The sequence below is a fragment of the Perognathus longimembris genome, chromosome 10 (assembly GCF_023159225.1).
Source record: "Perognathus longimembris pacificus isolate PPM17 chromosome 10, ASM2315922v1, whole genome shotgun sequence".
In the NCBI taxonomy this organism is placed as follows: Eukaryota; Metazoa; Chordata; class Mammalia; order Rodentia; family Heteromyidae; genus Perognathus; species Perognathus longimembris.
This window is the reverse complement of record NC_063170.1, coordinates 61609195-61633667: the sequence shown is the minus strand read 5'-3', so window position 1 is coordinate 61633667 and position 24473 is coordinate 61609195.

Sequence of the window (24473 nt, the reverse complement as noted above, 5' to 3'; positions counted from 1 at the left end):
TAATTTTGGCTCAATGTCAAGTTCTTATTTTTTGTATTTTTGTTAAAATTCCCAATTAGGTTTCATAAAAATTGACTATAAATTTTGTTAAAAGTATTACTATTTTAGAGGTTTACTGATTACATTTAATTATTTTGTCAATCAATTGTCTGGGATATTTTATGACTGATAATTCATTTCTAATTTTTAATTATTATTAATTTACTGAATATGTCATTGTGAATTAGTCTATTTGATTTTTATATTTTCTCATAAAAAACCCTACAATTATGATGAAATGTAGCATTGTAGTCAATCATAGTATTGCTGATTTTATTTAATAGTATATAGATCTATGATAATATCTATAACTTTTCCTACTTTTTTCCATTTTATTATCTTTAAGTAGTTGTACAAAGGAGTTGCCATTCACCAAAGCAGTTTACAAATATAATACATCATTATTAACATCATCCCTTTCAACATTCAACAAGTTCTTTCTTTTTTTTTTGGCCAGTCCTGGGCCTTGGACTCAGGGCCTGAGCACTGTCCCTGGCTTCTTCCCGCTCAAGGCTAGCACTCCGCCACTTGAGCCACAGCGCCGCTTCTGGCCGTTTTCTGTATATGTGGTGCTGGGGAATCGAACCTAGGGCCTCGTGTATCCGAGGCAGGCACTCTTGCCACTAGGCTATATCCCCAGCCCAACAAGTTCTTTCTTAATAATGGTTTTATTTTTCTTAAAGGAGGAAGATCATGGTTCAAAGATAATAACAAAGCCAGGTGCTGCTGGCTCACATCTGTATTCCTAGCTACTCAGAGGCTGAGATATGAGGATCACAGTTTGGAGCCATCCGGGACAAGAAAATCCAAGAGACTCTTTATTTCCAATTAAGCACCAAAGAAAACAGAAGTCGTGCTGTGACTCAAAGTGGTAGAGCAAAAGAGCTCAAGGACAGTGCCTAGGCCTCAAGTTCAAGCTTCATGAATGACAAAAAGAAAGAAAAAGAATCAAAATAATGAAGAGAACATATGATCCTTGCATTCATCTGATGCACGTATGGTTTACAGAGCAGAAGTCATAGTATTTGTCTTGTGTTACCTAACCAGCAAAAACAAATATGGCAGAGCTTCGAAACAAATCTGAGCCTACAATCGTCAAACTTACTTTACTTCCAAATATAGCATTCAAATTACTTTAAAATATCTTTAACAAAGACTTCACACTCTTACCCTTAGAAATTCACAGAAGTTCAGTTCTGTGGAAATTACTGTAATTTTTTTTTTTTTAACAAACACTTGACTTTCACCCTTAGAAATTTAGAGAAATTCAGTTCTAGGACTCAACCTGTCTCTATTTGCTATCATAGTCGATCTTGCTCTTGTTATCTCAGAGGTACATGCCCCCTATTCACCTTTCCTATGAAGGGAGGAAGAGGTAGATGGACATCTTCAAGGCCTACTATCACACAGATCATTTTTTAAAAAAAAACAAACTCCTTTTGGAGCAGGCTGAAAAGATTATGGTTTTAAAAGCTTGTATAAAGTGGAGGCCAAATTAATAGCTTAGTGGTGGATGTTGCCCAAGGTCTCTAGGGATTTTGTCTCATGCTGGGCTGCCTCTTCACTCTCTAGTCACTGTTCTGTTTGTTTGTTTTTTTCTTCCCCATATAGAGAACTGCCGTAACAAATTCCTGTCCTTTCCTCTCCCTGACTTTGGATTTTCAAACTGTCGATTTCTGAATAATGGGTATCAGATAAATCTAATACAAGATGGAATCATGAATAGCATTCAAAATAATTGACAAACCTGAGCATTTTTAGGCTATCTGCTATCTGGTTTTTGCATGGGGTCAAATGAAAGTTGTTCTAAGATCAAGCAACAAAAATACCAAATGAGGTAGGCACTAGCAACTCACACTTAAAATCCTAGCTACCTAGGAACCTGAGACCTGAGGACCACAATGGCAAACCATCCCAGGCAGGAAAGATCACGAGTCCCTTATTTCCAACTAAGCACTTGCAAGTAGAGCTCTGAGTCAAGCGGCCTCAGTCCTGGCACACACAGGAAATTTAAATGAACAGCTACTAGTATCCGTCCATTACTGAAAGCATTGAGGTATAAAATAATGGACTTGTGGAGGGGCATTATCAGAAGACAAGGAAGAATTTACTCCAATTCATAATGCCACAAATTTGCATTCTTTTCAGACTCTTCCTTCAGCCAAATGTTCTTTCTCTAGTCACTTTTCTACCTCTTGCCTCTGCTTTCCTCATAATCTCTCTCTAGATTATCTCTACACAGCCCTTAGGACCAAATTTGTTTTGCACAATTCAGCCAGCTACCCCTAAGGCCTAATTGCAAACTGCCTTATTATTCCTCAATGATTTTCCCCCCACTCTGGGGCCTCCATTTATCTCAACATACACTTTTAATCACCACACACAAGATCATAATTCACCTTCAAAGAACAAGGGGGTATTCATTCTTTTTAAGTGACTTCACATTTGTGATGCGAATTGCAGCTAATCAGCCAACTATTTCTTTCTGCCTCTCGAACACAAAAGTGTATGTTTTTGTACTTGCTGTTCGAGCAACAGAATCTCACCATTTTCTAGTTCCAAGATTTAAGTTGCCCCTACAGGCAAGAAAGATATGAAAAATAACAGCTGGTGAACAAGGTAAAAACTGATCCTTCCAATGTATCCTTCAAAAATTAAATTACTATGACTTCTGAGATTTACATGTAGAAGGAGTGCATCAGTATCAAGAAGTCTCACTTTGCCTTTGAGAATGGAGAAAGCACTGTGGATATATAGCCAAGGGCACCAGGCATTGAGAACTTCAGGAAAAGCTACTTTCTTACCATTGGATTTCATTTCCAAACAGGAATCTTCTCATCCAGAATCATTTTACTGAATTACCTTGCTTAGCCAGCTCCTACCATCAGTTAATGTTATGTATCCTTGATTTAGAAATTTCAGTTACCGGAGCTGGGGATATGGCCTAGTGGCATGAAGGCTTGCCTCATACACTTGAAGCCGGGCGTTCAATTCCCCAGCACCACATATACAGAAAATGTCCAGAAGTGGCACTGTCGGTGCTGTGGCTCAAGTGGTAGAGTGACAGCCTTGAAAAAAAGAAGCCAGGGACAGTGCTCAGACCCTGAGTTCAAACCCCAGGACTGGCAAAAACAAAATAAAACCAGAAGTGGCACTGTGGCTCAAGTGGCAGAGTGCTACCCTTGAGCAAAAAGAAGCCAGGGACAGTGCTCAGGCCCTGAGTCCAAGGCCCAGGACTGGCCAAAAAAAAAAAAAAAAAGAAATTGCAGTTATCAAGAACATCAAAAAGACACTTAACATTAACTGATAAAGACTGCAAGATCAATTTTGGTGAGAAAATGTACACATTGAAATAGAGACATATGTACATGTAAATCTAGACCAAATAGTACTTGAAATAAAATATAGTAACATACTCTGGAGCAATCATGCATTAGCCACCTTAAGTTGAAAGTTATTTCCATTTTAAATAAAAGTGTTGTGTAAGAGTAATAAAAGACTGGTATATTTATACTTTGCTTGGATGGAATGTTAATGAACCCCATAAAATGAAAAATAGTACAAAGGACTGAATATTTTAGAAGAATTTTTAAACCGAAACTATACTTCTTTTATCAAGTTCAGAAAAAGTCTACTAATTAACATTTTTTTGAAATTTTGAAAAGATTATTTAGACAGTTGCAGTAAAAACCAATGATAAAAGTTGTTAGCATTACAGATTTTTGTTATTACATGCTATTAGACATCCTCATAATAAAATAGGCTAAAAAAAAGCACCCCAGATTAATAGTATGCTTCCCCTTCAAGAGAAATAGACCTTGGGTTACTATAGCAACTACATACAATTCCATCTATTAACTTTCTTATTACAGGGGGAAAATCAATAACAACACAGATTGTTTAAGATAACATATAGCTTTGGAAGACACCTATTTATTTACTCAATATTATTACAGAAACGGCAATGCTACAAAAAATCAAAAACAAATCTTTTTTTAAAAATATCAGTATCTTAGAAGCAAAGCAAGTGTTAGCCAAACCATCCAGATTGTCCTCTTCCTGGTAACTCCAAAACATGTCTAGACTAATTATATATAAAATACAGTCCACTCTGGACTTCCATGCCTACTGTAATTGTGCATGTTATACTCATAAAAATATATCACCAACCTTTGCAATTTCTTTCAAAATCAAAGCAGCGGTTAACTTTCTTTTAGTTGAACTAAAGATCTGTGGCTTGAATTTTTACAGAACTGGCTTAGCATAGTTAAACACGGATCAATGAAGTCTTTCACCTAAAAAATGCTGTCAAATTAAATGGGATGTATCTTTGGGGACTTAGCTAAACAATTGCTTGATCCACATTACACCCTGTTAGCAGGTTAAATTCTTGTGGCTTCTGTTTCATCTCTTCAATTTATTTCCTCCCAGACTCAAATGTTTTGCTTTACCATTGAAGGAACAGTTGTAGTGACTACCATGCAGGTGGAACAGACAGAAAAGACCAAAGAAGTTCTATGAAATAATGTTTTCATCACTTCAATTTAATTTTCAGCTACTCTGTTGTTCTGGACTCTGATCACACAGGCTAGGACCTCTATATCCTGCATAGGTTCATCTCTATTTTGAAAGCAACTTGTATAATTGAAAAACATTGTCTACATTTTTATCCTAACTTTATTCACTTCATTAGCCCAAAATAAGCAGATATACTTTTGTATAGGGACAATTTACAGCCCAAATATGAGTTAATAACCTCATCCCTTCTTAACCTAAAACAAAAGAAAAATCAAAAAGAAAATATAATTTTATTACTTAGCTCTTTCCATTTCTCAGTCTCTACTTTTTTCTCTTTCTATAGCCCACGGTACTAAAATAAAAACGCAGCTGCATGATATCCAGTAGCCAGAAGGGTTCAGGGTTTTATCCTTCATACTAAACAGGTCTCAGGCTTTAGATGTAAAAGGAAACGTGTAGTACTTTTATCTCAGTCTTTCTCCTCCACTCTCTGAACAATAGCATCAGAAATTTGGCTTCAGGTGCCAACATTTTTACTTGTATTTCAGCCTAAAACAAGTGAAGAGCAAGGCATTAAGGCAAGGCAGAAGAATGGTCTCTAGTTCTTTGAATACTCAGATCTGGAAAAGCCATAGCTATTTCTATTATTTTTATAGAGATGATTATAAGATATAAAGAAAATTCTGACCGATCCTATTTTATCCAACTTCCTGGTACTCAGAGCCACTCATATGCACCAGTCCTCCTTGCAAATGATGACTCTGAGAAAGTAGGTGATTAGGTATTGAGGAAAGAGTTCTAGGATGACTCCCTGTTCAAAACAAAGCCCAGTCTTTCCATTCTTTCCACTGATTTCATTTTCACCTTAATTTCTACTTGTCTTTACCTCCTCTCAGCCACTTCATTATCTTCTTTGATTTAGTGTACCTTCAAAAGACATAATCAAAACAATTCTTTGAAACCAATCTGGGCATGTTTCCATAATGATTTCCGCTACATTAACTATGGTTTCACGGAAGAAAAAAGTCAACACTAATACAGTTTATTTGGAAATTGAATTCTGAGTGGATGCATAATTATCTGGACATCTTCATATTCCACTTTCACTTTATTGAATTTATTGTCACCAAAAGCAATTCTATCAATGTCGAGCTGGACCGCGCTGCTAGATCATAGATCTCTCTCCCCTAATGGCGGCTTCTGGTGCTAATAGCAGTACGGTCTTGCTTATAGTTGCTTTCACAATAGTCAGAGAGTTTCCTTAAACACAGTTGGGTGTCTTCCTGTTTGTTTTTTTGGTTTTATTTGGGGGGGGTGGGGAGGAAGGATTGTTTTGTTTTGATTTTTTTTTTTTTTTTGTCCATAATCAGGCTTGAATTCAAGGCCTGGTGTGCTGTCCCTGAGCTCTTTTGCTCAAGGCTAGTGCTCTACAGCACCAATTCTGGTTTTCTTGTAGTTAATTGGAGATAAGAGTCTCCTGGACTTTCTTGCCCCAGCTGGCTTCAAACTATGATTCTCAGAGCTCAGCGTCCTGGCTTGCTAGTATGACAAGTGTGAACCACCTGCACCCAGCTGTCTTCCTGCTTTTGGGGGATTTTTCTGTAGATAGTAAGTACAAGTGTACAGTGTTCCAGAGCAGTGAGTGTGGAACCGCATGGCACTGGTTCAACAGTGAACCCTTATGTTGGGTTGTAACTGTTATCACATCATTTTCCTGACAGAGATAGTCATTCTCTGCATTTCTGGATGATTTGCCTAAGGCCTCAATCTCATGCCAAAATGTACCCTTAATTGTAGTATTTTAATTGAAGTCCCCTTTAGAACACTGAAATTCTCAGGAATTGCTTTAAGAGTGTGTTTTGTTTACAAATGTGACAATATTTCTATTTGTTTTCATCCACTTATTGAAAATAGAAGCATACTGATTCCCAAAGTAGTCGACAAATAATAAAGGCGTATTAGCCAACCTCGTCTAATGAGACAAAACCATAAATCCATTTGTTTTTATGACTTTTTAATTGTCATTTTGTTCTCTAAGAAGAACTTAAATCCCATGCTATGTTCCATTCATGAATCATACAATCTCTAAGTTACAGCCATAATTATCCTCAAAACAAATCAATTTGTATGACAGGTTGCCTAAAATTATGAATAGGATTATCTTCCTGGGTTGGAGATTTTGAGAGCAGCTTGGCAGAAATAATTCAGGTTTCCCATCCATTCAGGAGAAAATAGTGAAATGTTATGGCTTCTGTTTATGTTTCTGAGAAGTGCAGTTTTTATTTTCTTCGATAACAAAATTTCAGAGATTTTTGATATTAAACATTTTTCCTCTAGTGTGCAAAAATATATTCACAACAAAATATGTACATGAAACAGCTAGTCACCTAATTTATAAGGACTTTATCTTTTCATCCTCATTAACTAATAGTTGAGGCCTTGCTTAATACTACTTTTGCATAGCTCCTGAGTGATTCTGGATATATAATCACTTCAGGTTAGTTTATATATAAGTTAATGTGACATTTTTCCATGGAATAAAGTTAATTTTTTAAATGAATTTGCAGACATTAGCTTCCTTAGCACTTTTTAATATAGATAGATACCCCCAAATTATCCTTTCTATCTGCCTCTCCATTTTGTCCTTCATTCTCTCACTTTCCTCCATTCACATGAGCATCATATACATACTTGTTTCAATTTCTATTTCTAAAGAAATATTTTCCATTTGGAAGCAAAAAAAAATAGTTTGTGGTTTGGAAAGCAGTCACTTTATTACTCCTGCATAATTATAAGCAAGAAATTGACACAGAGCAGTACTGTGACAAAAAATAATCGATTTTGCTCATTACTACTATGGGGAAAAAACACTTTAGAATTAATTACAAGTAGAATTCACCTATTGCCATTAACCAGTTGTAGGTCACACAGTTGCATATAAAACAGAAGTGTTATGATGAATTTTAGGCCTTCAATTACTGATGTCTGGTTTTGGAAAAAGCAATGAGATTAAAAAGACGATAAACTAGGGCCTTGTGCCTATAATTCTAGCTACTAAGAAGGCTGAGATATGAGGATCTTGATTCAAAGCCAACCCCAGCAAGAAAGTTTGTGAGATTCTTATCTCCAATTAGCTAGCCAAAAGCTTCTATCGCCAATTAACCAACAAAAAGCCAGTAGAGGCGCTGTGAGAAGCATCAGCCAGACCCTGAGTTCCATCCCCAGTACTTGCACAAAATCATAACAAAAAAATAAAAGGATAGTCTTGATTGAAAGACAAATGAGAAAGATTATGAGACAATTCACATATATTGAAAACATTATAGAAAAGGTAACTAAATTGAGTTTCTTCTATTTTACTTTTTCTCCTTCCCAAACTAGAGTACCTACAAAGTACTTATCTCATAAAATTTATATTTTAAAGAGAAATATTTATTGAATCTTTCCTTTTAAATGATCTTTTGTTACACATTTATCCTAGTTAATTCTTTTCCGTATGGATTGATTTGGACATTTTTTGTTAGCATTCACCATTTCAAAAACAAACAGAGAAAAATGCCCTGTGCTTCAGGTATCTAGAAATGTCTATGAATTATAACAATATGAATAGGCAAGAGGATCTGAAAGCAGATAGCCAAATAGATCAATGTCAGCTATGTAACAGCAAGTCAATTAATTTGATATTTCTTCAGTAATAGCCCACTGACTCATTCCCTCTCTAGTCAGACGTTCCTCATACCAATGTACAGTCCTAACACACATTCACCTCTGCTGACCCCAACACAAAGCCAGCACCTGCTTGGTTTCCTTATTGGGAAAGGTAAGAGAAAAATAAGAAGGGCAGCAATATTTTTTTAAAAGACAACTCAATAACTACATTTATTTTCTTTTTTATTTATTTTTTTCTTTCTTTATTGTCAAAGTGAAGTATAGAGGGATTACAGTTTCATACCTACATTTATTTTCTTCCCCAAAGTTTATCCAATAAAATCAGAACATTTATTTCTGAATACTTTTTTTAAGAACACTAAAGATCTTATCAAAGTTAATCTAGGAATAATCCACTTTATAGGATAAAGCAATACCATGACATGATGGTGCTTGCTGTTTCTGAAGCAGATGAATGGCCACAATTTCAGAATCATTTCAGTCTCTGAACTTGAACCTCAAGCTGGTGAGAGGACACATGGATGCTTCTAGTATGCAACTTCCTTGGATCTTTTAGGCCAAATATCAGGTACTCAACCTCAGCATCTATGGCCATTGGAGCCAGGTAGTCTTTTAGAAGGAACTGACCTGTGTCTTGTAGGGTGTCTGGTATTTTCTCTCTAGGAAGCCACTGCCTTTTCAATGTTATCATCTCTTATTCTTATTTTTTGAAAAAGTCCCTAGAGTGTCAATGCCCTGTGGCAGAAAGAGGAAATTTGTTTCTGCTAAAGAAACTGTGAGCTACAGAGCTTACAATCAACAGTTTTATATAAATCTTCACACATATAGAAACACGTATATTTATATGCTTGTTATCTATTAATGAACATTTATACATATACACATGTATAAATATGATAGATACACATATATACACATTTATACACGCATAAATACATAATACATAAATGTTTATTAATATTTATTAAAATATATAAATATAGATGTAGATATATGTGTGTGTGTGTCTACTGAGTGCCATGATAGCTAGACAGCTCTCTCTTCACCAATAAAGGGGAACTGAGTTTCCAAAGGTGGCCTGGGATAACAAATGAATGGATAGATGTGACAAGAGACACTGGTAGAGCAAAAGCAATTTTAGCTATATATAGCAAAGGAAGATAGTGGACTTTCATAAGAGTACAATTATTTCATTCTAGAGAGGACATTCTAAGAGAGGCTTGTCACACAGAGACGTGAATGCAAAGCTGGGCTGAGCCTTATGTAAGGTGCGCACACTGGAAGCAGAGCCTCTTCTGAACACTTCAGGCCCCTGATCCCTTCGTGTCAGCATCATGGGGCCCTGAGCAGTGTCCCTGTCAGTGCCTCTCAACTTCTGTCCTAGAGAACCGTAGAAAAATAAAATGGGTGCTAAGATTGGTAATTTTCTAGTAGCAATTAAAAGACTAACAGTATATTTATAGTCACTGGAACAAGGTAAGTATTATATTCTACTCTTGTGTTTAAGAAAACTGAGCCAGGCACTGGTGGCTCACACCTGTAATTCTAGCTATTCAGGAGGCTGAGATCTGAGGACTGAAGTTCAATGCCAGCCCAGGAAGGAAAGTCCATGAAACTCTTTTTTTTTTTTTTTTTTTTTTTTGTTTTTTTTGGCCAGTCCTGGGCCTTGGACTCAGGGCCTGAGCACTGTCCCTGGCTTCTTCCCGCTCAAGGCTAGCACTCTGCCACTTGAGCCACAGCGCCGCTTCTGGCCGTTTTCTGTATATGTGGTGCTGGGGAATCGAACCTAGGGCCTCGTGTATCCGAGGCAGGCACTCTTGCCACTAGGCTATATCCCCAGCCCCCATGAAACTCTTTATCTCCAATTAATCACAGAAAAGGCCAGAAGTGATGCTGTCACTCTAGTGGTAGAGTGCTAGCCTTGAAAAAAAGGAGATTAGGGACAGAGCTCAGGCCTAGAGTTTAAGTCCCAGGGCCCAGCAAAACAAGAAGAAAGGAAGGAAGGACAGGAAAGAAGGAAGGGAGGGAGGGAAGGAGGGAGGGAGGGAGGGAGGGAGGGAGGGAGGGAGGGAGGGAGGGAGGGAGGGAGGGAGGGAGGGAAGGAGGGAGGGAGGGAGGGAGGGAGGGAGGTAGGGAGGAAGGAAAGCAGAGTCCAACAGATAATGAACTTTTCATGAGCATTCCAAAGTTAGTAAGTCAACGATTAGGGCAGCAAATTTATATCTGTCTGTCATCAAAGGCATTACTACTATTCAATTCTTCAAAGGCAAGTATCAGAAGTCAGAGCAGGTACTCTCATTAATAGTGCTTCTGTGAACAACTATGTCATTCACACTAGGATCAGAGAAGTCTACTCCAGAAAAAAAACAAAAAACAAAAAAAACCAGTAAACCATTTATGCATGAGGGGAAAAAAAAATCTGTTAGGTTAGGTTTGTTGCTACAATGCAACCTGAAATAGAACTGGAAAATATGATTATAAGATAAAGTTTGTCACCACTGGAAGGAGTAAAGCAAAACAATCATTTCATTGCTTTAAAGAGAACTCACTTTACTTAGGACCAGATTAGAAGCCTGGTATATTTTACGGAGAGAGATTCCTGCGATCATTCTTTCCCTAACCCTTTCAAATCTAACACAGATTAATTCTTTTTTTTTAAAATAACATATCCTTTCAGTATAAAGTCAACATTAAAGACTTTCCCACATTTGTCCTGATGTCATGCAGCCTTGGATATCTTGTCTTTTTTTTTTAACGTTCTTTTTTTTTTTTTTTTTTTTTTTTTTTGCCAGTCCTGGGCCTTGGACTCAGGGCCTGAGCACTGTCTCTGGCTTCCTCTTGCTCAAGGACAGCACTTTGCCACATGAGCCACAGCACCACTTCTGGCCGTTTTCCATATATGTGGTACTGGGGAATTGAACCCAGGGCTTCATGTTTATGAGGCAGGCTCTCTTGCCACTAGGCCATATTCCCAGCCCTTTAACGTTCTTATTTAAATCGGCAATCATGCATATCAGGTTGTGTGAGGGCTTTTGTATAAATACAATTGTGCTTAATTCAGTGAGAGAAACTTGAGAGTGAACCGATTATGCCGTTTGCATTTTTTTTTTTCCTTCACGTATAAAGCCTGGAGAAAAAGGAAAGGCTACCAAAAGAGGTTTAAAAACTGAAGATGAATAAATAAAATATGTTCACAACAGGATAACAATCTGGGAGCAGCTGCTGCTGAACAAACATTTATTATTACCATCCATCTGAGGTTTAGTAGAAAATAGAGTTTCCAGAAAGACATGGAACAGGAAATGCATATCTGATAATCAAATATGCAAAGCTCCAGACTGCAAAGGATAATTGTTTTTCAGAGAAAGGCTTGAGCTTCTTTAAGTTACATATAAATAACTCAAAGCTTATCTGGGAGGGAGAGGAGAAGTGGGTGAGGGGGAGAGAAACTGAGAGAGACCGAAACAGAGAGAAACACAGCTCAAATATGGACCTAAGCAAAGCAAGAAATGAATTGTCTTTTGTTTTCTCAGGGAAACTGCTGGCAATTTCAGTCCTTCCTAGTTTGTCCTAAGCTTTTAAGTATTTTCCTGGGGATGTGTATAGTTTGAAGTTCTGACCTGCTCTCAATATTTATCTAGGCCACCAGGCCTCTGTGCCCATGTCCCACACGGATTACTGCAGCAGATGCAAGGTAATGGACATTCCATGTAAAATGTAAGCTTAAAAGCCTGCTCCTCCCCTCACACCCTCCATGGGGGCCTCCTTCCCTTTCTTCTTCCCTCCTTCCTCCTTTTTTCCTTCCCTCTCTTCCTCTTTGTATTCTTTCCAATACTAGCTAGTGTACCTAGGGCTTTATACATGCTAGGTAAAAACACTACCAACTGAGTGACATCAGTAGCATTTAATTTTTTTTTTAATTTTAAACAAGATCTCAGTAGGATTGTCAGGCTGATTTTGTACTTAGGATCCTCCCATATCGCTGACCTTATAGTCATGAACCACCACCTTCCCTCCCCACCCCACCCCTGAAATCCAATTGTTCAAATGTCTTAAAGCATTTCATTCTCACCCTCACGATGGAAAGCGCCTAACTCCCTTACTCTGCTAGTTATCTGTTGTTTCCCATATTACGCGTCACCATCTACCCACAATACTGTTTGCTTAAGAGGCTGGTTATTGATTGTCTAAATTTTTCTAATAGAATTTAAGAGCCATAGGAGAGGGTCTTTGCTAGTTTCTAGAAATACAATAAGATCCAGGATCTTCATTAGAATAGTACAAGATAACACCTATAAGCAATAATATGTGTACTGAGTATCTTAATATAACCTAAGTCTAAAAGTAGTATGGTTTCTTTGTGTGACCCTAGCCACAATTCAAGGACTTCAGACCCCATTTTGTTAATGGTTCCAGCATCACATAGCCCAAAACTAAAATAATCCTAACACTTAGCAACTTCTGAATGTGTCAGATCCGTTTGCAGACATTCAATTTGCTGAAAATGAGCAGATTATCAGCAGCAGTGGAAATTGATCAGTTGCTCTTTCTTTATACTTGGCCCAAATATCTCTGTATGGTAGACTCAGATGGCTCCTCTCTCTCTCTCTCTCTCTCTCTCTCTCTCTCTCATATTCAAGAAGCCATCACTCACCATAACTCATGACACTGTGTAAGTAACTCACAAGGACTCTCTTCTTCATCCTGAACACATGGAACTCTGATTTTCCCAAAGACCTGGAATTATTATTTTCCTTGGTGCCTGTAAAAAGATCCTCTTTAGGGCTGGGGATATAGCCTAGTGGCAAGAGTGCCTGCCTCGGATACACGAGGCCCTAGGTTCAATTCCCCAGCACCACATATACAGAAAACGGCCAGAAGCGGCGCTGTGGCTCAAGTGGCAGAGTGCTAGCCTTGAGCGGGAAGAAGCCAGGGACAGTGCTCAGGCCCTGAGTCCAAGGCCCAGGACTGGCCAAAAAAAAAAAAAAGATCCTCTTTAAAGATTAAAACACAACCAGATACAGATACAGATACAGACTTTGCACCCATTTCTAGTACCTCATATAGTTCTCACTAAAAATTTTCATGATAGGATGATATAGTGGGCAAAATTTCCTCACAGATTCAGTGAAAATGACTCCTAGTCCAAATTCTTCCAACCCCACTGGAGGTTCATTATGCAGGACTTCTGGCTTATGTTGCTAAATAAAAGTGCAGACACGTGAAAAACTCAAATAATTCCAAACATGTATAGCTCTTAGCAACTTCATTTCATCAATTTTATCTGTTTTACTCACACGTGCTACCTTCCCACCCAGAATTTAAAAGTAACACTACATGCATTTCCTCATTTTTTTTCATGACATGCTCTCAAACATGATGTTGACGTCATTCTTTAATGTTCAAGTCTTTTAGTGGATGAGCTGGCATTTACAGGTCATATGTTCAAGAGTTCATCTCTTGTCATAATAAGTGGCTTTTCAGAATACATACAATGAGGACAGGAAGCTGCTCGTCACTGATGCTTATTTCTCTGGTATCACCCATAGAGTTTTGTACACTGGACATCTATGACCTTATCAGTACAGAAGTTGGACTTTCATTTAGCCAGGTATGGTAACATAACTGAGATCGACTGCTACTTATGATTGGCAAGCATAGAATAACAGGTACACACACATACACACAAACAATGCATACAAAGTACACAACTGCATGTCTGTTTCCTCACCATTTTCTCCATCCCATAGGTCAGGGCCCAGTCCACTCATAACTGAAATGAACAGAGAGCCTCAAATTCACTTCCCATCTTCAGCCATGGCTCGGAGAACTGCATAACCTCTTTTGAGACTCACAATGATGGTGCTTTTGATTCTGTGACCATTTTGTAGAGATGTTAGTACTTTTGATTTTGTTTTCCCTGGGGTGTCTTTTCAATTGTACAGTTACAGATTTCTAACAGACCATGCAAATTCACATTTCTATTGTATCTCAGTAGCTATTATAGAAGAACACATAAACACATCCAATTAATATAGCATCTACCCTCTCCCTCATGCAATCTATTCTCAATGCAGCAACCTCAGTAATTTTGTCTTGGAAATAATGGCATCAAAATGTAGTACCACTTCCTACTCATTAGGTTGCTTGTAACAGAAAGTCAGACAGTAACAAATGTAGGTAAAGAGGAGGAACAATTGCTAATGGAAAATGGGAAACGGTTAGCAACTAGGGAAACCATTGGTTGGTTCTTCAAAGAGTTAAATATCCAACTGTCATATGATCCAGAAACCTCACTCCTAGCTGTATGGCCAACAGAGCTGAAAATGGATACCGAAACAACTACTTGTGAGCAAACAATACAACTGAACACTAGTATTGTAAATGATGGTATCATGTACAATCATAAAAATAGAAACCAGATAAACTGGTGGGTATACATGTATATATACATACATATATATGTACATACTGTGTGTATGCTTGTGTTGTGTGTGTTTGTAATTTACCCACAAAACGAATAAAAAGCTGACAAATGCTATAAATATGAATGTACTCTGAATAGTATACTTGCTGGAAGAAGTTGCCTGCAAAAAGATCGTATGTTGTTTGACTCTATTCAAACGATGTCACCAGAAGTACATTCATAAAGCCCCAGACTGGTGTTTGTTAGAGGTAGGAGGACAGAGGGAACTGAAAGTGATTGCTTAATTGGGAAAGGGCTTCCTTTGTGGAGTAATAAAAATATTTTGAAACTTGATGCAACTGGTGTTTAATAAACAAACTTATGGATTTATAAATACCATTGAGTCCATCCCTTTAAAACAGTTTTATTTTATGCGGATTTCACTGTGTTTGCACTAGCGGTTGTATCCAGGGTCTTTGAATGCCCAGCAGGTAGTCCACCACTTGGGTTCCACCCCAGTCTTTTTGTTTATATTTTGCTTATTCCATGGGGTCTCTAAGTGTTCCCTGGCTGCTCTGAAACTCAGCATTTTCCTCCCTTCATCTCCAGATTAGCTGACATTCTAGGAATGCACCACAAATAAGGTGAAACCCTCCCGCGTGCTTCCATTTCACACAAGATAAAAGAGTGCTCTTTCCATGCTTGTATAATCGGGTGCTCTGTCATACTTCACAGAGGTGCGTGCCCTTCATTGCACTCTCAAACCCTGCTTCAGGTCGTCACATAAGCCTTTTTGAAGTTCCTTAACAACACCTGCCTGCGTTCTTCAACTCCCCAAGGCCTTGCTGTCCCTTCTTCAATGAATGCTCTTCCTCCTGTCTTCCCCTCCTCTACAACTCTGCTCACCTGTTACTGTTAGAAGGCGGCTAAAATATTCAAATTCCATACTCTCCCTGATTGCATAGACTGCTCATTTTTCCCTTCACTTTCCTGGACCATATATCCTCATTCAGCACAATACAGTTCATGAATTTTATTTAGTTCCTGCTTCAAAGGAATAGAGTAAGTTAGATCCATAAGGACAGAGTCTTTCTGCTTACTGCTGTTGGCCCCCGGATGCTTGAACTCATTCCTGGCACGTGAGAGGCACTTTAGGATGCAAAGGAATGTTTTCTGACTTCTTTTGGAGCTCTGGGATCTACACAGTTGATGTTCAAGTAGGAGGTTTCCATCTAAGGGTGAGCTAAAAAGAAAAGAAGGGAAAGTATCACTTATCCTATATTCATTGAATGCTTGACTATGTTCTCTCCACTCCCATCTCTGCAGGGGAGGATCATGAAGAGGCGGGTGAGAATATTGAATAGGGTGACACTGATCAAGATGCATTGTATTCATGAACTGACTTTTTAAGTGGCAACTCCTTTGAAAAACTACTTAAAGATGATTTTTTAAAGTCAAAGCCCAGCTGAAAGTCTTAGACCTGATCAGAGCTCAGGGAGTGGCCTGGTACAACAAGAACTTGGCACAATCCTGTGTAGAAGCTCAGAATGGAGTTTGTTTCTCTAGCCTTCCTAATAACCCAATTAGATATTTAAGCCCCTTAATGAATCACTTGATGCTTAATCGAGTAAGAATAGATTCTGTTTTCTCCAAATAAGAGCATTGATTTAGTCTGATTCAGATACAAGAAACTCATGAGGTTGTCCTGTATTAAATTAATAAGTGTTTCTCTTTATCAGGCATATAACATATCTTTCTCCTTAAACAATGATTGATACAAAGAACTCCTAAGAACTCTAGTCACTCTATGTTTTAAAGGCCACTTAACTATTAAAGATTTTATCCTGAAAATCAGCCATTTACTTGGTTGTGCTGGGTCTTAGAATGTTTATCTGTGGGAGTGATATTTACTTAGATCTAAATATTCTTTATTCTACATTCTTTGTTAACAGTCAAGTATTGTACATGCAACATGGAGAGAATTCTGGTGGTAGCAATAAGCAATCATCCTTCACACATCTGTACACCAGCTTGTGAGTGGTTTGGCTACTCTAGGGAGAGAGACTGTAAGGAATGACAAAATATCTGGGCTCTGGTTGAATTTGTCTCTTCACCCCAGGGCTTCTCCAGATAAAAGGGAAAAGGTGTTCTCCTGTGATAGAGAACTCACTGAATACCCACAGTCTCTTAAAGTCCAGATTCAATTGCCATTGTCACCCCATCCTACTCCATTAGCTAAAGAAAGTGCTGTGTGGAGGTCAAGAGCGATGAATGAATGCTTTGCAAGCATTGGCAACATTGAGTAACTTAAAAACATTGACACAGGAAGGCATCAAAATTTGGAAGCAAATAATTCAATCTCCCATGCCATCTGTCCCACTTCCTAATTGGAAGATGGAGCAATGTGAAATCAGACTCTAATTTTCTTCTTGGTAGTATCATTATCAATCTTAAGTCAGTCAGAAGATGCATTTTATAGCTTTTATTTGAAAAACATATTCACAATTGAAATCTACTGAATCATTTGTGCCTGTAATTTTTATCAACCAGTTCCACATACACTATAAGGAAATAGAGTGTTGTTCCTGAATACTACCAAGTGTTAGGTCTGTTTTTTAATAAATGAATGTGTACTTGCAACAGCATGTATGTTGAGTGAAATTCTGAACCTTCCCCTTACAGGAAGGTTCAGAAGATGGCCATAAATTTATGAAATGTGACATTTTAATCAAGCCCCAAGCTGTTGGCTAATTACATTTCACTGCACTTAAAGGAAAACAGGAGATGTCAGATTGGTTAGAGATGAACACAAAATTGTCCTTAGTACTTCACTGATCATCATGAATACCATGATATCAAATTACCCAGAAAAGAGAGAGTAGTAAATCTTTCTAAAGTCATATTTCCAATTTTCTTTTCAATTTCATTTTGGAGGAAATTTGGACTCAGCTTCATTCAAGAGCTGACATTTTCTTTCAGTATATCTTTGCTGTACAAAATATGTATAATGGATCTACTCGTAGCTTTGGAGAACATTAAGCTATGGGAGCATGAAATAAACTAGAAATTATTATTTTAATTCTATGCACTTGTCATAACAGGATGAACATTGTGCCAAATAAACCCTCATCAGGACTCTACCTAGTATTCTACATACTAATGGGCCTTGAAATTTAGAATACAGATGTAAAGGGAGGCAGCCGGAGAAATATAATCAGAATCAAGAGATTACTTTCCCATACCCAGAGAATTATAAGCCACTGAACTAAGAACTGAGTCAAAACATATGCCACCCTTCTCCTGACACTTAGCTTTTGGTCTGTGTGATGTAACTAAAGTCATTTCTCCTGGTTTTCTAAGGACATAATGCCCAATACTCCAAAGGCACCATAATTCTTTCAAAAGCTTTGCCCTCAACAAACACATGGACACACACACACACACACACACACACACACACACACACACACACACCCCTAGTGATATTTACTATACCAAACCTGAGAAAGGTAACAGACCAAAAATACTATCTATGTAACCCAAAGAAGTGATAATTGAGTTTTAAAAAAAAAACTCATTCTCTCTTACATTTTCCCCACAAATGTTACTTTCTCATGAGCTGTGAGCTGACATGAGCAACACTTTAAAGAAAGGGGATGATGAAGAATGGGAAAGTTATTGTTTATCTCACTATTCCTGTGCTATCCGGAAGCAGGAGTTTGGATGTGAATGGCATGGAAAATGGATAGTGAAGGGAAATCATTATGCCACTTACCACAAAGCACCTGGTAAAAACAGGACCTGTGTATCTTCCTTAGACTCATTTCACATTTGAAAGCCAAATAGTTCACAGGACAAGAAGAAAATTTCAGATATATCACATGCATTATTTAACTCAGAGGCAAGGCCACAAAGAAACAAGCATTTGAGTGCTTGAGACTTGAACTGTAACTCTGCCATTTTACTGCAGGCTAAGAGAGACCTTGGCTTAAAGAAAATGTGTTGTTGTTGTCACTAAATTTCAATCTCTCCCTTTCTCTGTCTAATATCTGGCCACAAAGAGGATGGATTATGAATATAACATGATCTGATGCTTCCTTTCTCCCATGGTAAGGAATCCACTTAGGTTCTTAATAGGGGAGCAGGGGGTTGTTAGATAACAAGAAGGAAGGAAGGAAAGAAGGGAGAGAGGGAGGGAGGGAAGGAGGAAAAAGAGAGGGAAGGAAAGAGTAAGGGAAGAAAAAGGATGTGGGAGAGGAGAGAGAGGAAGAGGTAGGAGAGGAAAAAGGAAATAAAGAAAGGAGGAATGGAAGGAGAGGGTAAACTTTAAAAGTATTGTAATCAATACTTCTGAGCAAAAGGCCTGTCTCTTCTCTCACCAAGTTAAAATTATTAGGAGAGCACTCTATGTTCTAAAAAAAAAAATCAGGAAGTGGTGCTATGGCTCAAGTGATAGAGTACTAGCCTTGAGCACAAAGAGGCTCAGTGACAGCATCCAGTCTCTGAGTTCAAGTTCCAGCACAAAGAGGTTCAGAGACAGCACCCAGGCCCTGAGTTTGAGCCCCAGAACCAGCAAAATACAGACATACATACAACACCTTGAGAAGATACGCATTTCCAAGATTAATATTCTGTGTGTATGTTTGTGTGCATGTGGCTGGGGGCGGGCAGGTCCTGTGGTTCAAATTTGGTACCTGGGAGCTGTCTCTGAGTTTTTGTGCTAAAGGCTAAAATGCTACCACTTGAGCTACAGTTCCACTCTGGCCATTTGGTAATTATTTGGAGATGTGCATCCCACAGACTTTGCTTTGAGCTGTAATTCTCTGATCTCAGCCTCCTAATTAGCTAGGATTACAGATGAGCCACAGGCTCCCTCCTCAGTTCAAGCTTCTTAATACTTGTGTGAATCTTTACCCAAACTTTTTCTGTATAATTTTACTTATAGATACAAGACTGTGGTGCTGTGATTTTTGTCTTCAAGAAGGAATATTCCATCAGCTTCTACCTTATTTTTTCAGCAGAAGCACTGAATTGAAATTAGCAGCCTGTAAACTTTGCCAAATTACCACAAAGGGCTGTGTAATCATTCTGCTAATGACAGCATGCTCTGCTGAGCTACCATCTGAACTCAAGTGATTCAGGTGCCATGTGCTTCATGGAATCGTAATGGTGTTTCTAAAAAAGTAAACTTTTCTAAACTTACAACACCCAAGACAATGAAAATGAAATCTCCAAAGCTGTAAGTACAACTTAAGTCATAGAGTTATAGATATCATAATCCTTGTGGCAAAATAAGTTCCAATATTAATATTAGAGTTTACTGAAGAAACCAGTTTCTTTGTTTTTCCCAAAATGTGCGTAAAGATGGAAGCTGTTTAATATGAAATGTCCAGATGAGACATACAAACTTCTTTCAGTTGTAAAGTGCCACCCAATTGTTAAAGAAAACACTGTGCTTACATATTTCTCACGCACTCAAAACTTATTAACAAGACCACTCATTATGTGCTAAAAACTAGTCATAGTTAAGAGTCTCCAGTGGCCGGCCGAAAATGAAAATGACACTCAAAGAAGAAGAGAGACTTATGATTGTCTTAAAGATTACCAAGTTAAGAAAATTCTGCCCACAAAACCATGAGACACCTCCTGGACACTCGAATATCTGAGTTATTTTCAAATTTCATCTGCAGACATACAATGTAAACTACAACTCATCCTTCCTGAAATGACTATATCTTCACATCATCTTCATCGGTGATGTAAACATTAGACACAGAATGAGAGGCGGCCTGGAGAATGCCTAGAATTGTTTGCAATGAACTTTTCTTGCTAGAACCTCGAGATTAACGCTGAATTATAGATGAACCCGAGTCTTGCTGTGCAGTCTGCCTGGGCTAAGGAGAATCCCCTTTGAGAAGATTAGCAGAGGTGTTTGTGTGTGATCACCCTAGCTAAGGTGAGGGGACTCGTGCCTGGCTTAAAGTGGATTAGCAAGACTTAAAAGATGGAAAACTGTTTTGTGCAAAGCTTACCATGCTTTGGGAAACATAAATGAAATCACCATCCTATGAACTTAAATCTGATTTCTATTAGTTCAATGCAGTGAAAATCCCCTTCTAACATTTAAATAGAGAGGGAGAGAGAGGGGGGGAAAAAGGATTGTGGCTTGTCAATAATCACATTGGCTAATGATTGTTACATAGATGAAAACAATTTCTTTAGGACTGCTTTTGTATAGGCTTCAGATTCACCCACAGGAATGTTACTTTATGTGTTCTAAGAAACAGGGTGATGAAATAGAACATTGGACAAGAAATAAAAATAATAAGATTCTGTTCCCCATTCGGCCACTGAGTGACCTTGAATATAATACTTAACCTTTCCTGTGTATGTTTCTTATCTATGAAATGAGAGAATGTGTACTCCGTGGACCTTAGGATTTTTCAGAGTATATCCAATTATATTGAGCATTTGAGAAAGCATTAAAAGCAATGAGGTATTATTATGTATATTAATAGTATGAATTAGTAAGCATTACATTATAAATCATTAAGTCCTATTTGTTTCATTGTTATACCTTTAGTTGCAACGAATAATAATTTTGGTTCATATCACATGGAAAATGTATGAATCAACCCATATTTTTTCTGGAAACATTGATTCCTAGTTCAAGCCAAAAGTAGTATAAAGATGATTTTATATAAGACAAAAAAGATCATCAGAATGGTTGAAGTTTGTCTTATTCCATTTCTTCCAGGAGCAATATTTATCATTCCATCTTACCAAATAGCATAAGAGATCTTGCAAGGTACTTTATTCCTCACAAATATGAGAAAACAAAAGTTATCCAATGTGTTCAATAGGAACTCATAAATTGTAGGTCTTATAAAGAATAACATCTTCTAAAAAGGCCAGGGCATCTCGTTTCTGTGGGCTTCCAATGTGTGGACTAAGTACACTCTCCTCTTTCAAGCTCTACCAAGGGAAGATTCTTTGTAGCCAATTATCAAAGTCACTGTGAACATAACTAGAAACCAATGGTCTGCTTTTTATATCTGCCATTTTCACCATACTTTTGCATGGTACTAGGAATGGCAGTATTTCAAGCTGGACATTTTTGTGAAAAAGAGCTCCATTGACCAATTGCTGGGGTACTCTGTCTATGGTAAAAGTTTGGTTGTATCCATTTTTAGTGAGTTCATCCATTTTGATGAGTTGTTTCAGGAAATACTTGGTCTGTTCTGCTACTACTTCAGCAGATGCAAAGTTTCAACATGGAAGAATCCAAAAATTAAATACAAAATTTAGGGCTGGGAGAATATCTCAGCGCCAAAGCATTTGTCTAGCCTGTGTGTGGCTCATATCATTGTAAAACGCAACCAAACAAAAATCAGAATACTTCCCAAAGAAAGTTTAGTTAATAAAGCTGAGTACACCAAATTTTAGAAATTATGGTTTAACAATCAATGGCATTCTTCCCAAATTATATAAAGATATAATATATATTATAATGAGTATATATATTATATATCTGATAGTATATTTGTACATTATATATATATACTAGTTACAGGGAAACAATTAAGATTGCATACATTCAAAATATAAAACGACTCTTGTATTCTTTCTAAACACAGCATGAATTCTAAGCAGAAATCAGTGCAGGTCACATTTGTCTTTTATGTTCACAATCATTCAATTCCAATAATTTTGTGTTCTTTTTTGGAAACATATATTCTATCTGATTAATAATAGAGGTGAAATTTGATCCTATAAATCTAAATCCAAAGCCTTTCAGACTGTCCTAGGATATATCGCGGTAAAACAACCTAATTTTTAGCAACTAGGAAAGAGCTTACAATTATCATTTTAATGAGCTTGCCTAATGAGCTTGCATTAGGACCTAGGTCCAATCCATAGCATCATCTCTCATGAAATATAATTACTATTGTATAACAAATGTATGTATAACAAAGTAAATGTGAAAGCATAGGGTTGTAGTAAAAATCCAGAAGTTTGCAGTATACTATGGCACATGGAATTCCTGAAATACTGCAATAACTTTTCTTTATGCAACAGAACTTGGCTGAGACAGTTACTGTCTAGTGGTAAATTTAAGGGTAATCTAGAATTATGAATTAACTGCTGGAAATCCTAAACCCTTGATGAAGAAAGTCATGGTAATCTGCAAGACAATATTTTAGTGTGGGATATTAGAAGTCTGTCCAGCGAGTCAAATAATATCAATTTTGATACATTCTGACCATTGTCAGGCCCAAGATCTCGTTCAATTTAATGTAAAACAGCCACTACAGTTTCATTCTATTTTCAATGGCCTGCATATAAGACAATGCCAGCCTCCTCTGTTATTGTTTTTTGCATCAGTTTAGAACTCAGGGACTTGTGCACTTACTGAGCTTTATTGTTCCCAGCTGTGTTCTACTGCTTGAGCCCATGCCTCCAGACTGTGATTTTTTTTTTCTGGTTATTTCCGAGATGGAGTTTTATACTTTTCTACCTGGATTGGTTTGAACTGAGATTTCCTACTAGATCTGGGCCTTGGAAGCATTTGAAAATTAACCTGGAAGAAACCAGGCAATGCTTTTTGTTGTTTTTGTTTGTTTGTTTATTTGTTTTTGCTTTGCTTTTGTTTTGGCGCTGCACCGAGGCTTGTACTCTGGGCCTCTCATTCTCAGTTGGGTTTTTCATTCAAAGTTGGCACTATTATAGTTCTTGTAAAGTGATGACAGTAATAATATTCTAACACATGGTTTGAGCTACATATGAATACATATGTATTCCTAGATGGATTCTGTATATACGTTTGTTAGAACTAGGGAAGGGAAAGGGAATGCCAAAATCGAGAGACAAAGGATAAAAAGACAAACGATTCCAAAAGCAATACTTACAAAACCATTTGGTGTAAACCAACTGAACAACTCATGGGGGGAGTAAGTGGGGGAAAATGAGGAAGGAAGTAACAAGTAGAGCAAGAAATGTACTCACTGCCTTCCATATGAAACTGTAACTCCTCTGTACTTCACTTTGACAATAAAGGGGGAAAAATGAAGAAAGCAAGGGGAGTAGGGGGCTGGGGGGATGGGAGGAGGGAGAAAAATGAGAAAGGGGGGTAACAAGTATGATAAGAAATGTATATGTATTCACTACCTTAGGTATGTAACTTTAACCCCTCTGTACATCATCTTGACAATAAAAATGTAATAAGAAAAAAGAGTGAAGGAAGGTGTGGATGGGGAGAGATGAGTAAGAATGTTGAAAGGAGTGATGTTGATCAGTATGAATTATATTCATAAACTGCTTTGTTGCATGTCATCCCCATTGTACAACTACTTAAAGATAATTTTTAAAAGATGTAAGAAAATGAAAAGAGTAAACAATAGTTGCCAGAATTTCAAAACTTCACATCATAATGATCTGTGCCAATTTAATATTGTGCTAAAATATTGGAATATACTCAATCTTTAGGCCAGCTCTAGATGAAAAGGACAGAATTGATAACATTGTTAGATGCTTCCCATCCTACTCTCAAGTGTATTGCTCAGTTGTGATGGGATCTCAGAATAATGACATTGAGGGCAGAATGTATTGGCCAGCAGATTTTTATAAAGTTACTGATGTAAATCGTAGTCCATACTATTGGAATCAAGATCTGTCATCTCTTAAATCTGACTCAGAGGTCCAGGGTATTACAGAAAATGAATATACTCCAAATTATAGATTCCTAACTATACTTCTTCAGATCATACTCCTTTCATTTTACCATATTCCTCCTCCTGTGGACTATTTACATTTGTCGTCTAGTCCTTGTCTTGTAATTTGA